The following is an 18,400-nucleotide window of genomic DNA, read 5'->3' on the forward strand; positions in this document are numbered from 1 at the left end:
TTTAATAACAATAATAACAATAACATTTAAATATACTTTAAGATATAATCTAGAAGAAAATAAGAACATTGAAACGGTTCATGAACTCGATTTCAATAAAGGACACTATGGGGAACTTTGAAAAACAGTTAATGAGTATAATTAGACAGACTTGTTGCTAGGCAGAGGAGTAAATAATGAGATATATGGCAAATTTTGCAAAATATACGGCACACAAACATTCATACCCAAACAAAGCAAAATGCTAGGTAAGAACAAAGCAGTTGGCCCGTAGGGGAAAGGAGATACCCACAAGACTGGAATACAAGTCATTAACAAGCACACAAGTACTACACTACACAACAACCGCACTACTACCAGAACTGGACGAATCACTACCAAAACAACACATTGCACATCACTACCAAAACAACACAACACAAGCATTGGCAAAGAATTATAGACCAGTTGCACTAACATCCCACATAATAAAATTATTTGAGAGTGATCAGGAGTCAGATTACTAGTTTTATAGAGACCAATGACCTCCACAATCCAGGCCAACAAGGATTTAGAGCAGGAAGATATTGAAATACCTCTTACAGCTATCTCTCATGTCCTCTACTTGTACAGTACAGCTACTTGACCATTACGACAAAATCACTGAGATATGAGATAATGATGACACTAACCTCATCTACTCAGACTCCAACCCACTCATATTAAATAATGATGTAAACAATAAATTAAAAAAAAATCCACTTATTAATGTCAACCAACAAACTCCCACTAAACATAGAAAGGACCTACGACATCTTACTTGGGAGCAAATCAACAAATGCAATTCATCTACAGTTACACAATGTTAGCATCAGAAATAAAGAAGATGGTAAGTTCCTTGGTCTATACTTAGATCTGCCCGAAACGCTATGAGTGCTTGTTGCTTTACAAGAATGTATAACTTCAAGTCATTGTACTCTCCCCCAATGTACCTTCTTGTATATAAAGAAAAAATAAATAAATAAACAAACACATAATAAATCAATACTTACTAAATTTTGTCTATTATGTAGCAAAGAAGCAGGTCTACGGAAGGCTTTTCTGTTGAGTTCGAAGCCCAGATTACTCGTGGTCTCTGAAATAAGTTAAGATTATAAGTATAAAATTTATAAAACCAAATAATAAATCCGGTATTGCTCAATTTCAGATGCAGACGTACTGAATGATATATCAGACTGTCAGCATGGTATTCGATCTGGAAGGTCCAGTGTAACGAATTTACTCAGTTTCTATGATCGAGCCACAGAGATCTATAAAGAATTCTGATCAAGAAAGAGATCTAGGGGTGGTTTTAGATAGAAAACTATAACCTGAGGATCATATTAAGAACATTCTGCGAGGGGCCTATGCTACACTTTTTAACTTTAGAATTGCTTTTAAATACATAGGTCAAAAAGTTTTAAAAGTTTTAAAAGTTTTTTAAACCTCTCGTGTATCATGAGTGTGTTAAAGCTTCAGATGGTGCATTCAGATGATGAATATTACCTAGTTCCTTCATCTGGGAAGAATGAACACATATTGGTGCATTCGGATGATAAAAACTAACTACTGTAGTTTAATTGATCAACAGACTGTATATCATATGCAGACTGTATGTGGATCTGCGGGCCATTCCAAACAACAGCCTGGTGGACCAAGCTCCACCAGGGCTAAAGCACAAAGTGATATAGATGTGATAGAGAAACTAGGTCAAATGGAGGAGTAGGTCTGTATATTAAACAGCACCTGACGTGCACAGAGCTACTAAACTCAATGTGGTGGTAGAGTGGTGGGGGGGGGGGGGGGAAACATTGCAGAAAAAAACAAAAATACAATTTGGTCAACAAAACAGCATTGTTTAAAATAGAAGACATGGGTTGACATTTTGGGGGTAAGGTAGGTTACATTGAGTTAATTAGTTAGTACTTAGTTTTTATCTTAAACTGGTTGGGAGAGGTACAGTGTTGCTGTGCTGGTGAAAGAACACCTAAAGGTAAATTAAATAATGATTGCGAATCCACAAGAAGTTGACATAATAGCGCTAGAGATCTGCAATCAGGATGATAAACTTTCCTTAAAGAATTTGACAAACACTTGCTGATAGCACATGAAGTAAATGAAATGTATGTCAAGTTTTGTGAAATATATGATAAAAGCACAACAAAATTTGTACCAAAGGAGAGATGCAGAACTAGGAAAAGGGGTTTGTTCAACAGAAATTGCGAGAGGGCCTGAGACCCAAACACACACAAATGGAATCAATATATAGCAAGAGGCCAAACCCCCAAACATACAAGCGATGCAAAGATGCGAGAAACAGCAGCAGCATTAAGGAGAGGGACTTAAGGACCATAAATAAAGTGTGAAAATAAACTCGAGTAAATTTTTTTAACTACTCTCGACAGTGAAGAAAAACAAATATTCAGACGATTTGTGTTAGAATCATTAATCTTACACTTTCGGTCATATTCAACAACACAAATACATACACACACATTCCTGTTGCTGTAGCAAGTGAAGAATTACACACACAGATCACAATAACGTGATGCATCAATTGAACAAATCCACAAGGGCCGTGACGAGGATTCGAACCTGCGTCCGGGAGCATCCCAGACACTGCCTTAATCGACTGAGCTACAACAGGGTAAAAGGGTTGAAACCGAAGTTCTACTGAACTTACTGGATCCCATAGCCTCTCCGAGGCACAAACCAGGCTTTTACATAACCCCCCCCCCCTGCACCCGAGCTATGTCAACAGGCCGTTCTCCCTCTTCGCCCTTACATCATCACACACAGATCACAATAACGTGATGCATCAAATGAACAAATCCACAAGGGCCGTGATGAGGATTCAAACCTGTGTCTGGGAGCATCCCAGACACTGCCTTAATCGACTGAGCTACGACAGGGTAAAAGGGTTGAAACCAAACTTCTACTGAACTTCCTGGATCCTTTTACCCTGTTGTAGCTCAGTCGATTTAGGCAGTGTCTGGGATGCTCCCGGACGCAGGTTCAAATCCTCAAATTTCACTTTTGACAATTGAGCACCTGCTACATCCAGATTCTAGGGAGGAAAGGAAGGACGATCTTACTGGATCCCATAGCCTCTCCAAGGCACAAACCAGGCTTTTACACAACCCCCCCCCCCCCTGCACCCGAGCTCAATTGTCAAAAGTGAAAAATTGGGTTTGTCTTCCGAATGCACCATATCAGTAAATTTTTTAATAATCTTTTAAAAATAGTAAATGCCACTACTTTTGCAAAATTATTACGAGATCTATTATTCTATAGAATAATGCATATAAATGCATATAAATACAAAACAAGTAAATGTAAATAATTTTACCTTGCACCTAGATCCACCAAGCCTGTATGGCGCGCGTTTCAGTACTTCGGAAATCTAGAACTATCTTGAATCTCTAATCTGCAATGAAACAATACATATTATTGCACTTACCAAAACATGGATGAATGTAGAAAATACAGAACTATTAGCTGAATATCAAATAAATGGATTTAATCTATTTCACACAGATAGATATATTAGATATTATATTATATTCCTTTCCTCCCTAGAATCTGGATGTAGCAGGTGCTCAATTGTCAAAAGTGAAAAATTTGGTTTATTTAACATACACGCCATAGACCGGCTTGGGAAAAAAAGTTCGTAAAACCCAGGGGCCATAGACCGGCTTGGGAAAAAAAGTTCGTAAAACCCAGGGGCCATAGACCGGCTATGAAAGAAAATTTGAGAAAACCCTGGGGCCATAGAACGGCTATTTAATCCCCTGGAACGGATAATCATCTGTATCAAACCTTATTACAGGTAAAACCAGTAGGCAGTCTACTGTATTTTATCAAACTCTTATTAGAATAATAGATCTCGTAATAATTTTGCAAAAATAGTGGCATTTACTATTTTTAAAAGATTATTAGAAAAATTACAGATATGGTGCATTCGGAAGACAAAACCAATTTTTCACTTTTGACAATTGAGCACCTGCTACATCCAGATTCTAGGGAGGAAAGGAAGGACGATCTTACTGGATCCCATAGCCTCTCCGAGGCACAAACCAGGCTTTTACACAACCCCCCCCCCCCGCCCGAGCTTTTTAAAATAGTAAATGCCACTATTTTTGCAAAATTATTACGAGATCTATTATTCTAATAAGAGTTTGATAAAATACAAACCCTGGGGCCATAGAACGGCTATTTAATCCCCTTGAACGGACCTGTGCATGGGCCACTGAGGCATCGAAAAAAAACATAGACCGGCTTGGGAAAAAAGCAAAATAGCCGGTCTATGGCCCGGCTGATGGCTGTGCATGGATGGCTAATGGCTAATGGCTGTTAGTTATGGAGCTAGGTTAGACTATGTATGTTTAAATCTCTGATTTAAACAGAGCCAGTGTTCAGTCAAATAACTGAATTTATCAAATCTTATCCTTGTATAATATACAAGCTGATGTGAGATCCCTGTCTACAGGTGGACTGGAACTATTATCCAGTAGGCAGTCTACTGTATTTTATCAAACCCTTATTAGTATAATAGATCTCGTAATAATTTTGCAAAAATAATGGCATTTACTATTTTTAAAAGATTATTAGAAAATTACAGATATGGTGCATTCGGAAGACAAAACCAATTTTTCACTTTTGACAATTGAGCACCTGCTACATCCAGATTCTAGGGAGGAAAGGAAGGACGATCTTACTGGATCCCATAGCCTCTCCGAGGCACAAACCAGGCTTTTACACAACCCCCCCCCCTGCACCCGAGCTTTTTAAAATAGTAAATGCCACTATTTTTGCAAAATTATTACGAGATCTATTATTCTAATAAGAGTTTGATAAAATACAAACCCTGGGGCCATAGAACGGCTATTTAATCCCCTTGAACGGACCTGTGCATGGGCCACTGAGGCATCGAAAAAAAACATAGACCGGCTTGGGAAAAAAGCAAAATAGCCGGTCTATGGCCCGGCTGATGGCTGTGCATGGATGGCTAATGGCTAATGGCTGTTAGTTATGGAGCTAGGTTAGACTATGTATGTTTAAATCTCTGATTTAAACAGAGCCAGTGTTCAGTCAAATAACTGAATTTATCAAATCTTATCCTTGTATAATATACAAGCTGATGTGAGATCCCTGTCTACAGGTGGACTGGAACTATTATCCAGTAGGCAGTCTACTGTATTTTATCAAACCCTTATTAGTATAATAGATCTCGTAATAATTTTGCAAAAATAATGGCATTTACTATTTTTAAAAGATTATTAGAAAATTACAGATATGGTGCATTCGGAAGACAAAACCAATTTTTCACTTTTGACAATTGAGCACCTGCTACATCCAGATTCTAGGGAGGAAAGGAAGGACGATCTTACTGGATCCCATAGCCTCTCCGAGGCACAAACCAGGCTTTTACACAACCCCCCCCCCTGCACCCGAGCTTTTTAAAATAGTAAATGCCACTATTTTTGCAAAATTATTACGAGATCTATTATTCTAATAAGAGTTTGATAAAATACAAACCCTGGGGCCATAGAACGGCTATTTAATCCCCTTGAACGGACCTGTGCATGGGCCACTGAGGCATCGAAAAAAAACATAGACCGGCTTGGGAAAAAAGCAAAATAGCCGGTCTATGGCCCGGCTGATGGCTGTGCATGGATGGCTAATGGCTGTTAGTTATGGAGCTAGGTTAGACTATGTATGTTTAAATCTCTGATTTAAACAGAGCCGGCTAATGGCTGTTAGTTATGGAGCTAGGTTAGACTATAGGCTAGGCTAGGTTAGAGCCAGTGTTCAGTCAAATAACTGAATTTATCAAATCTTATCCTTGTATAATATACAAGCTGATGTGAGATCCCTGTCTACAGGTGGACTGGAACTTCTATCAACTAATCCATACATCAAACCTGTCCCTTACAGCCCACAATCTATCATTAGGAAAACCATGTGAGAAATCTTTAAGGAATTCTGATAAAGAAAGAGATCTAGGGGTGGTTCTAAATAGAAAACTATCACCTGAGGACCACATAAAGAACATTGTGTGAGGAGCCTATGCCATGCATTCCAACTTCAACAGCATGTTGTGGGTGCCGATATTGTGTGCCATCACATGTAAACCAACCAAGCCCACAAATACGTCAACATGGACCAGCATTACACCGTCTAACATACTCTGTCAGATGTAACAACTAAATTTGTGAATTCAAGACCTAATCTATTGCATAACACAGTGTTAGTACGAGAAAAACATTACTTACATTCGAAGCCGTGTTTTAAAATGGCGCGGACCTTGGTCTACTGACGCTCCACACTGTGTGTTCGTTTGCGTATGATGAACGTGTGACAATTTACTACAACAATTATTTAATTATTCTTATTCTTTATTTTACTATTTTTAGGGTACATGAAATTTCCAAATTATTTGCACACAATAATATAATTGCATTGTCATAACCTTTATATATTACGGAAAATACGATGACATGAACGAAGTCAAAGTGAAGTTGAAGTCAAAGTCATTCGCCGAACGTATTAGTCATTTTTTTTCTCCCAAACGATAGGGGATAACAAATCCACAGAGCATATAAGTGTAGAGTAAAGTCAATTTTATTCAGGAAAGTACATACATAGTTGATTTACAAACATAATGTTGGATTTATAGATAGAGCTAGTGCATACAATACCTAAAGCCAATATAGTAGGCATATAGCATTTCAGGCAACCGGGCAGTATATATGGACCCCTTACTCAAATCTCTGAATATGTTAGATATTAAGTCCCTGCACATACTCTCATGTGTATTTTATATATATAAAACGCTGCACTGTAATGTCAATCCTGACCCTAAAAGCTTCCTAGAAGGTTGTAACAGATCCCATGAGCACCACACCAGAAACAAATACCTGTAGGTGTGTACTGGTGCCTTATAGTGTGTACTCGTACCTTATGGTGTGTACTGGGGCCTTATGGTGTATACTGGTGCTTTATGGTGTGTACTGGTGCCTTATGGTGTGTTCTAGTGCCTTATGGTGCGTACTGGTGCCGTATGGAGTGTACTGGTGCCTTATGGTGTGTACTGGTGCATTATTGTGTGTACTGGTGCCTTATTGTGTACTGGTGCCTTATGGTGTGTACTGGTGCATTATGGTGTGTACTGGTGCATTATGGTGTGTACTGGTGCATTATGGTGTGTACTGGTGCCTTATGGTGTGTGTTCTGGTGCCTTATGGTGTGTACTGGTGCCATATGATGTGTACTGGTGCATTATGGTGTGTACTGGTGCCTTATGGTGTGTACTGGTGCATTATGGCGTGTACTGGTGCCTTATAGTGTGTACTGGTGCATTATGGTGTGTACTGGTGCCTTATGGTGTGTACTTGTACCTTATTGTGTATACTGGTGCCTTATGGTGTGTACTGGTTCCTTATGGTGTGTACTGGGGCTTTATTGTGTGTACTGGTGCTTTATGGTGTGTACTGGTGCCTTATGGTGTGTTCTGGTGCCGTATGGTGCGTACTGGTGCCTTATGGTGTGTACTGGTGTCTTATGGTGTGTACTGGTGCCTTATGGTGTGTACTGGTGCCTTATAGTGTGTACTGGTGCTTTATGGTGTGTACTGGTGCCTTATGGTGTGTCCTGGTGCCTTATGGTGTGTAATGGTGCCTTATGGTGTGTACTGGTGCCTTATGGTGTGTACTGGTGCCTTATGGTGTGTACTGGTGCCTTATGGTGTGTACTGGTGCCTTATGGTGTGTTCTGGTGCCTTATGGCGTGTACTGGTGCCTTATAGTGTGTACTGGTACCTTATTGTGTGTACTGGTGCATTATGGTGTGTATAATGCACACTTTAGTGCGCGCGGCACTAGCTGGAAAAACAAGCGGGTTGTGCTCAAGCGTAAACACAAAAAAGTTTATAATCTTTTCACGCTGCTAACCTCAATTCTCGAGCTACGTTTTTCATTTTGGTATCAATGCGTTGTCAATAAAATTCTCTACAAGATCATATGCATAAAATGTCACCGAAGCATTTGGTATCCCACCACGAAGTAAATAAACACGAAGATGACTCGCCGTGACACCCAAACAGGAAGTAAATGTTCATACTCTTTCGTTTGTTGCCAGCCTCACAGTCATCCTACAGCGCTCATTTTGATATCACTGAACTCACAATAAAATTCCCCACCCAGACATATGCCTATCAATGTCTAATTATGGTATCGGGTGACCCGCACGAGTGTAGGAACTGGGCGAAGCATTAGCCGTGATTTCAGCAGGGACGACACTGGTGTGATGCAGGGCTTTGAATGTTTATACTGATTTCACTGTCCTGACATTATTTCTGGAGCTACGTATTTCATTTTTATAGCAATGTGTTCGCAATAGAAAGTTCTATAAGAACATGGGTAGAGTTGGCCAACACAGCGTCAAATAAATTTGCGGCGAATAAAATCTTACGCGTGTTTGTACCCGTGAGCGTCAAAAGTTTTTACTTTGCTCATGTTTTTCAAGTTTATACTTGTTTCACACCGTTTTTTTTTTGTATAGTGTTCGGAATAAAATTCCCTACACAGACATATGCATATCAAATACAATTCCTTGGAATTCACAGCTGTAGAGATGACGGAAAACACACAACCGGAACCCGCTCTTGACACTCCAACTCACACCCGCAACACCCACAAAAAAGTTTCTCTTGTTTCATGTATACTTACTTTAGTTTTCGTGCTACAGTTCTCATTTAGGTATCAAAATATTCCTAAGAAAATAGACTACAATACTGAAACAATCTAAGACAATTATGTGTACTTACCAAAGCAAAGACGATTGTAGTAAAATAAGTTGAGCATTTTATCTCCACTCCACCTCCTTCAGGTACTGATTCCTGAAGTTGCTCAACAGATGTTCCTAGGTGGAGTGAAGCTGATGTAGGTGGTTATTTCTTGTCCACCCAATACACCCTTTTCCTGTAATAAGTGGTGTAACAAGGTATGACGCAAAGTGGAACATCGCATGTCTTGCACGCTATACCAGTTTCCTTCCTGATACCCGACTTTGAACACACTTCACACCTGCGACGTTTGGGGATTTTTACCAGCTCATGTTTCAATTTATAGTTCAGGCGAGTCTCTGCTATAACAACACGTCGCTGTTGTCTCTGGGTTGGCAATAAACTACTGTCTGAATCGTCGCTCTCACTATTGTTTTCAAACACTAATGTGGAATATGAATTATCTTCATCAGATTCAGCTTCAGCACTAGGTGTAGACGTGAAGAGAGGGCGCCTCACACCCGACGGGCCAGGTGTTGACGGGTCAGCAGCAGGATACACAGGACCAGTGTCATGATTTATGTCTGGAGCATGAACTAGATGTGGAGATGGTGTAGTTGTTGCAGGCCACTCTGCCTTGTCAAATTTCAATAAAGACCAAATAGCAACTTCATGGAACTAGAGCAGAGTTAGTTTCCTTCGATCATCTGTGTTGGCCTTGTACAATGCATGTACAATGCATTGAGTAAAGACCAAATAGCAACTTCATGGAACTAGAGCAGAGTTAGTTTCCTTCGATCATCTGTGTTGGCCTTGTACAATGCAACCACAAGTTGACATTGAATGTGAATTAACAATGAGACAAGTAAGATTTATACTAATACATTTATACTAACTCTGTTGAGCGTTGACCATTTATACATCAAATCTGTTGATGTGAGCACTTTAGTTTAGTCTGCCGTTTAAAGAAAAAAAGAGCATATCAATGGTATATCACAGAAAACGAATTTATCATAAACTCATGTATTTGTCTTATCATATTGAACTGCATTCATATTTTTAATATATAACAATATGAATATACAAATTTCTGTAAATCCCCTACCTTGTTGGAATCTGTGGAAATGAATGAGCAAATGTGCTGGCTGAAGGCGCTGAAGGAAACCACATTGGTTTCATTTTGGATACAAATGTCCATGGATATTCAAAATGGAAACAAATTATATAGTTGAACCTGCAGAGACGAGTTTAAGAATCTGTGTTGAGAGTGATGGACACAGCCTTCACAATTATACTTCAGAGAATGTAAACATCTAAGAGTCATTAGAAATATGTGTAGAATAATAAACCCTACATTGTTTGAGTTAGGGAAAACACCATTTGTGATATATAGATACTATAGCTGTTCCTAAAGATTCACCCTTTTTTGCACCAGCAAGATAACATATAAGATTTTAAGAGTTGACGAATGTTAATATTCTTGTTTGATAAACTGTGAACTTGAGACATAGTTAATAAGAACATATTAACACAACAAAATGTTTTCAGAATCTTTAACAGCACTTTCCAGCAACTTATATAATTTATATAAATTATTTTAGAGAATAATACATAAATTATATATTTAAACATGATATAGTGTTTAGTGGAATGTATAAGGAGTCAAATTGTGTTAAAAAGAGCAATTTTTAGAAAATTTGGAAAAATACTTTTTTCTGTTCAAATTATAACTAAATGGATTTTAAAGGTTTCAGTCAGCCAATATATATCATTCACAATTTATTAATGAATTTTACAAAAAAACACCATAAATTTTATATTTAAACATGTAAAAACTATTTGTTTTACATTTGGAAGAAAATAATTGTAGAAAAACAATTTATAATTAAACCTTTGTGTTTGGATTTTTTGAGTAAAAGTTTCTCAAAGGCTTTCCTGCACCATTCTCAATGCAAATCATTCCCACACCTATGGGAAGAGATAGGCGAACGTTGTGTAGATGATTTGTGTTTGCTGGGTGGGGACAGCCACAGGCGGGATTTCCAGGGGTCACCACAGGCGACTCGGCCTAGGGTCACCACAGGCATCACTGCCTGGGGTCAACCACAGGAGGCACTGCCTGGGGTCAACCACAGGCGGCACTGCCAGGGGTTAGCCCTAGGCGGCACTACCTTGGATCAGCCACAGGCGGCACTGCCTGGAGTCAGCCAAAGGCGGCACTGCCTGGAGTCAGCCAAAGGTGGCACTGCCTGGGTTCAGCCACAGGTGGCATTACTTGGGTTCAGCCGCAGGTGGCACTGCCTGGGTTCATCACAGGTGGCACTGCCTGGGATCACCACAGGCGGCACTGCCTGGGGTGAGCCAGTGGTGACACTGCCTGGGGTCATCACAGATGGCACTGCCAGGGGTCAGCTACAGGCAGCACTGGCTGGGGTTAGCCTCAGGTAGCACTGTGTGGGGTCATCACAGGTGGCACTGCCTGGGATCAACACCGGCGGTACTGCCTGAGGTCACCTCAGGCGGCACTGCCTGGGTCAGCCACAGGTGGCACTGCATTGGGTCACCACAGGCGGTTCTGCCTGGGGTCAGCCACAGGTGGAACTGCCTGGGGTCAGCCACAGGTGACTCTGCCGGGGGTCAGCCACAGGGGACATTGCCTGGGGTCAGCCACAGGCGGCACTGCCTGCGGTCACCACAGGCGGCACTGCCTGGGGTCACCACAGGCGGCACTGCCTGGGGTCACCACAGGCGGCACTGCCTGGGGTCACCACAGGCGGCACTCCCGGGGGTCACTACAGGCGGCACTGCCTGCGGTCAGCCACAGGAGGCCTGCCTGGGGCCACCACAGGCGGTACTGCTTGGGGTCACAACAGGCGGCACTGCCTGGGGTCACCACAGGCGGCACTCCCGGGGGTCACTACAGGCGGCACTGCCTGCGGTCAGCCTCAGGAGGCACTGCCTGGGGTCACCACAGGCGGTACTGCTTGGGGTCACAACAGGCGGCACTGCCTGGGGTCACCACAGGCAGCACTCCCGGGGGTCACTACAGGCGGCACTGCCTGGGGACAGCCACAGGTGGCATTGCCTGGGTCACCACAGGTGGCACTGCCTGGGATCACCACAGGCGGCACTGCCTGGGGTCAGCCAGAGGCGACACTGCCTGGGGTTATCACAGGTGGCACTGCCTGGGGTCAGCTACAGGCAGCACAGCCTGGGGTCACAACAGGTAGCACTGCCTAGGGTCACCACAGGCGGCACTGCCTGGGGTCACAACAGGTTGCACTGCCTGGGGTCAGCTATAGGTGGCACTGCCTGGGGTCAGTCACAGGCGGTACTGCCTGAGGCCACCACAGGCGGTTCTGCTTGGGGTCACAACAGGCGGCACTGCCTGGGGTCACCACAGGCGGCACTCCCGTGGGCCACCACAGGCGGCACTGCCTGGGGTCAGCCACAGGTGGCATTTCCTGGGGTCATCACAGGTGGCACTGCCTGGAGTCACCACAGGCGGCACTGCCTGGGTCCACCACAGACGGCACTGCCAGGGGTCACCACAGGCGGCACTGCCTGTGGTTACCACAGGCGGCACTGCCTGGTGTCACCACTGGTGTCACTGCCTGGGGTCACCACAGGCGGCACTGCCTAGACTCAGCCACAGGCTGCATTGCCTGGGTTAACCAGAGGCGGCACTGCCTGTGGTCAACACAGGTGGCACTGCCTGGGGTCACACAGGCGGTACTGCATGGGGTCACGCAGGCAGTACTGCCTGGGGTCAGCCACAGGCTACTGCGTGGTGTCACCACAGGCTGTATTACCTGGGGTCACCACAGGCGGCACTCCATAGGGTCAGCCAAAGGTGGCCCTGCCTGGGGTCACAACAGCCGGTATTGCCTGGGGTCAAAACAGGCGGCACTGCCTGGGGTCACTGCAGGCGGCACTGCCTGGGTCCACCACAGACGGCACTGCCAGGGGTCACCACAGGCGGCACTGCCTGTGGTTACCACAGGCGGCACTGCCTGGGATCACCACTGGTGTCACTGCCTGGGTCACCACAGGCGGCACTGCCTAGACTCAGCCACAGGCTGCATTGCCTGGGTTAACCAGAGGCGGCACTGCCTGTGGCCTCCACAGATGGCACTGCCTTGGGTTAGCCACAGGCAGCCCTTCCTGGGGTCATCATAGGTGGCACTGCCTGGGTTCAGCCACAGGTGGCACTTCCTGGGGTCACCACAGACGGTACTGCCTGGGGTCACCCACAGGTTGCACTGCCTGGGGTCAGTCAAAGGCGTCACTGCATGGGGTCAGCCAAAGGCGGCACTGTCTGGGGTCACCACTGCCTGGGGTCACCACAAGCGGCACTGCCTGGGGTCACCACAGGCGGCACTTCCTAGGGTCACCACAGGCAACATTGCATGGGGTCAGCCACAGGTGGCACTGCTTGGGGTCAGCCACAGGCGGCACTGCCTGGGGTCAGCCACAGGCGGCACTGCCTTTGGTCACAACAGGTTGCACTGCCTGGGGTCACCACAGACGGCACTGCCTGGGGTCACCACAGGCGGCACTGCCTTAGGTCACCATAGGTGGCACTTCTTAGGGTCACCACAGGCAACACTGCATGGGGTCAGCTACAGGTGGCACTGCTTGGGGTCAGCCACAGGTAGCACTGCCTGGGGTCAGCAACAGGTGGCACTGCCTGGGGTCAGCCACATGTGGCACTGCCTGGGGTCAGCCACAGGGGACACTGCCTGGCGTCAGTCACAGGCGGCACTACCTGGGGTCACCACAGGTGGCACTGCCTGGGGTCAGCAACAGGCGGCACTGCCTGAGACCAACACAGGCGGCACTGACTGGGGTCACCACAGGCGGCACTGCCTGGGGTCAGCCACAAGAGGCACTGCCTGGAGCCACCACAGGCGGTACTGCTTGGGGTCACAACAGGCGGCACTGCCTGGGTTCACCACAGGCGGCACTCCCGGGGGTCAGCCACAGGTGGCATTTCCTGGGGTCACCACAGGTGGCACTGCCTGGGGTCACCACAGGCGGCACTGCCTGGGGTCAACACAGGCGGCACTGCCTGGGTCCATCACAGACGGCACTGCCAGGGTCACCACAGGCGGCACTGCCTGTGGTTACCACAGGCGGCACTGCCTGGGGTCACCACAGGCGGCACTGCCTGGGTTAACCAGAGGCGGCACTGCCTGGGGTCTCCACAGGTGGCACTGCCTGAGGGTCCGCCACAGGCGGCACTGCCTTGGGTTAGCCACAGGCAGCTCTGCCTGGGGTCATCACAGGTGGCACTGCCTGAGGTCATCATTGACGGTACTGCCTAGGGTCAGCCACAGGCGACACTGCATGGGGTCAGCCACAGGCGGCACTGCCTGGGGTCACCACAGACGGCACTGCCTGGGGTCACCACAGGTGGCACTGCCAGGGGTCAGCCCTAGGCGGCACTACCTGGGATCAGCCACAGGCGGCACTGCCTGGAGTGAGCCAAAGGCGGCACTGCCTGGAGTCAGCCAAAGGTGGCACTGCCTGGGTTCAGCCACAGGTGGCACTGCCTGGGGTCACCACAGACGGCACTCCCTGGGGTCACCACAGGCGGCACGGCCTGGGGTCACCACAGACGGCACTCCCTGGGGTCACCACAGGCGGCACTGCCTGGAGTTAGCCACAGGCCGCACTGCCTGGGGTCAGCCACAGGTGGCACTGCCTGGGTTCAGCCACAGGTGGCACTGCTTGCGTTCATCACAGGTGGCACTGCCTGTGATCACCTCAGGCGGCATTGCCTGGGGTCAGCCACAGGCAGCACTGCCTGGGGTTAGCCACAGGCGGCACTCCCGGGGTCACCACAGGCGGGACTGCCTGGGGTCAGCCACAGGTGGCAATGCCTGGGGTCACCACAGGTGGCACTGCCTGGGGTCACCACAGGTGGCACTGCCTGGGGTCACCACAGGCAGCACTGCCTGGGTCCACCACAGACGGCACTGCCAGGGGTCACCACAGGCGGCACTGCCTGTGATTACCACAGGCGGCACTGCCTAGAGTCAGCCACAGGCGGCATTGCCTGGGTTAACCAGTGGCGGCACTGCCTGGGGTCTCCACAGGTGGCACTGCCTGAGGGTCCGCCACAGGCGGCACTGCCTTGGGTTAGCCACAGGCAGCTCTGCCTGGAATCATCACAAGTGGCACTGCCTGGGGTCATCACAGGTGGCACTGCCTGGGGTCATCCACAGGTGGCAGTGCCTGGGGTCACCACAGACGGTACTGCCTGGGGTCAGCCACAGGTGGCACTGCCTGGGGTCAGCCACAGGCGACACTGCATGGGTCACCACAGGTGGCACTGCCTGGGGTCAGCCACAGGTGGCAGTGCCTGGGGTCACCACTGGCGGTACTGCCTGGGATCAGCCACAGGTGGCACTGCGTGGGGTCAGCCACAGGCGACACTGCATGGGGTCAGCCACTGGCGGCACTGCCTGGGGTCACCACAGGCGTCACTGCCTGGGCCCACCACCATCGTCGGGGTGTATGTATGTCTGAGAACAGTTGAAGGAGTAAATATTGTGAGTAGAGGATCCTGTTATATTTGTAAACTGGAACTATATGTGTAGGTGAATAGTAATAAGAACCCAATTTTGGATCAACCAGTATACCTGGCAAGGAGCTGTCTCTGTGTCTGTATCACTTGTGATAGTGGAAGAGTTAAGGTGTCAACTCGGTCGGAGGGATAGTATTTGACCCTTCAAGGCGTGTCACGTCATTGACAGTGACTGTTGGGTGTGTGTTTAATAGTAACACATTTATGTTAGGTTGTCACCATCTAGTCCAGTAACAGTGTCTTAGTGACACAGGGGAGTTATATTTACATAAGAACTTTGTGGAGTCTTTGTGATATGCTAAAGTTGTGTTCTTTAAGGATATCTTAGTAACACGTAGGTAAGTTGTGTACGTTATGGATGCCTTAGTGACACGTAGGTAAGTTGTGTACCTTACGAATGTCTTAGTGATACGTATGTAAGTTGTGTACCTTATGGAGTATTAGTGATACATAGGTAAGTTGTGTACCTTATATAAGGGGCCAATAAAATGGAAAATGAAAGTTGTTCAATGTCAACCACAATTTTTTTGCTAGTTGTATACAAAAAGGCTGCACTTGTTCCCAGTTTCAGTACTGCAACCTAAATAGAAAGGAAGATTTAATTTTGTGTTTTTTTTAACGAATATTGCATATTTCAACGCGACTTGAAGCAAACACACCTTTCAGATATATTCATTCTATGACACTTTTCTGACACATTAGCATATAATTAGGATCTGTAGCCGGGGATTTTTCAAAACATCTTTAGTTCTTCTAATCCAAATAGTCAAAGTTCCTCCCAAAAGTATGCAAATATATCATGTTTATTGCTATTATAAAACCAATAAATGAACTTCAGGAAGCAAAACAAATTTTAGAGGCATAAACTTTATATATAAGCCGTAAGTTTCTTGTAAATTGAATAAAAATGAAAGAGTTTCAAGTCGTTTATGTTACTAGAGTAATAAATCATTAAAATATTAAAGTCTAAGGTGCTGCCATCTGTGGCTGAGGTTGGCATCAACCAATTTCCTCCACAATTGACACCGTTACAGATAGGCTTAAGTGCAGTCAGGTGTATAAGTTTCATGCAAATTGTCCGATAACCAAATAATAAAAAAATAAATAAATGAAAAAAATTAATAATTTTTTGTTAATAAAATTAATTATAATTTGTGATTCATAGGTAAGTCGTGTACCTTATGGAGTCTTAGTGGCACATAGGTAAGTTGTGTACCTTATGGAGTCTTAGTGACACGTAGATAACTTGTACACCTTATGGATATCTTACTGACACGTAGGAAAGTTTACCTTATGGATGTCTTAGTGACAAGTAGTAAGTTGTGTACTGTGGGGGGAGGGATTACCAGCTAGCTTTTAGACTATGTGTTGGAGCGCAAGTCGCCAGGTTGCACTCTGACACGAGTGCACCAAAGTTCACTCACTCTAGATTCTGTAGTTCTTCATAGACATCTCTTGTTTGATGTATATGAAGAACATTGACCCAGGACTGTTCAGTAAAACTATGGAGGCCGCCGATGCTTTTCTGTGAGAAGAGGTGCAGCCATTATCATATATTTAACATTTAAGTGTATGGAGAGAGGAGAAAAGGTATTGGTGTAGTAGAACCAACTGTTCTAGTCGCTTGTGTAAACACCAGGCCTCCCAGTACTAACGTCACAGGGACCACGTGACTGAAGGTAGCCTTGTGATTCGTGGAGCATCTCATTGCATCCATAGGCCTAGCTGCTGATTGGTCAACTCGTAGAACAGAGGGAAAAAGCATGGTCCACTCCTGCCCTGCCCTGGGTAGACATTCAGCCCCATGTTGCTGTGTTTGTCAGACATGTTTTTTCGTGGTTCGACAAAACGACGAGAAATACTATCTTGGGGACAGTTAGTAAATCATTTATCATTGTTCTGTCATTGCGGGTCCATCAAGCAGAATCTGGGATTGCAGCGATAGGAATTACGATAATTTAATAGTGAAAGGAAGCAGAATATACACTGTAACTCACCACGAGGTCACACACAGAGTAAGGCAGACTTCTTTATAGTGCATCTGCTCATATTGTGACCATCTGTCAACCTAGTGTGACACGCAGTAATCTGAAGGGATCAGAGACTGTGCCCAGTAGCTGCGAATACGTTACTTAGGGAAATAGTTTGGCTTCAGCCAGTTCTGGCGGACATAGAAATTCCCGCCCAATCCGTTGGACCAGCCCGAGTAACTTGAACAAAAGGTTGCCATCAGAGTAAAGCGCCACACGGTGCACCATGTGTCTAACTCTCTCTTCCTCACAAGAGCTGAGGGGCAGCTCACTATCGTTTGAGCGACAAATAATGCTCTCGTGTGTGGGGACCATCCCACGGGAGTTTTGTCAGTTGAGGGAACCTGCACAGTTGGCCTTGCCGCGCCACACCGTGCTGCGTCAGACTCGTCATCACATGTGGCAGTGTCCAAACAGCAACATTGTGCTGGGGAGGCCTGGTCGAGGACCGGGCCGCAGATACTCTAAGCCCCGAAACCATCTCAAGGTAACCTGAAGGTAAGGTAACCTGAGCAGCACCCCGTTTCAACACCGGGTCACACTACACATGGTCTCCTATAACAACTTGTGGAGGAAGTTTGGTTGAACTTCAGTCAACTGCCGTATTCAGTGTCAGTATGTATGGGAGAGTGTGCTTGAGAAGGCCGTCTAAGTGATTACTCATATTTCTGTATTTGGTGCTGAAGTTTCTTTGGTTGATGTAAGTCAACTTCCGGTAGAACGTTTTCCTAGAGCACCTGGTTAGGTGAAGGAAGCATAGTCGAGGAAGACGCACCAGTAAAGAGCGACCACAGTACGTTGGAGGGAACTACTGTGATAAAGTAGTTTAATGTTGTTACGTAATACACCAGGGAACTCAGTTATATTCAGAGGTACAATTATGTTATTGATTTTTTCGGTTCGATATTATACCGTTCTGTGTAGAGAATTCCATGAACGTGTTTTCTAAATCCAAGAAAACCAGTGATTCAAGAG

General features: G+C 45.6%; 1 long non-coding RNA gene across 1 annotated transcript in view; it reads right to left on the bottom strand.

Annotated features, from left to right (window-relative positions):
- The window catches only part of LOC138362945 (uncharacterized), a 2,720-nt gene extending 1,618 nt beyond the window's left edge, over nucleotides 1–1,102 (bottom strand). Inside the window, exon 1 of the long non-coding RNA XR_011227926.1 lies at nucleotides 1,032–1,102. This is a non-coding gene — a long non-coding RNA (uncharacterized lncRNA). The remainder of the gene's footprint in view (nucleotides 1–1,031) is intronic.
- Nucleotides 1,103–18,400: the final 17,298 nt, after the last annotated feature.

Source organism: Procambarus clarkii, chromosome 9, assembly GCF_040958095.1.
Source record: "Procambarus clarkii isolate CNS0578487 chromosome 9, FALCON_Pclarkii_2.0, whole genome shotgun sequence".
Lineage (NCBI taxonomy): Eukaryota > Metazoa > Arthropoda > Malacostraca > Decapoda > Cambaridae > Procambarus > Procambarus clarkii.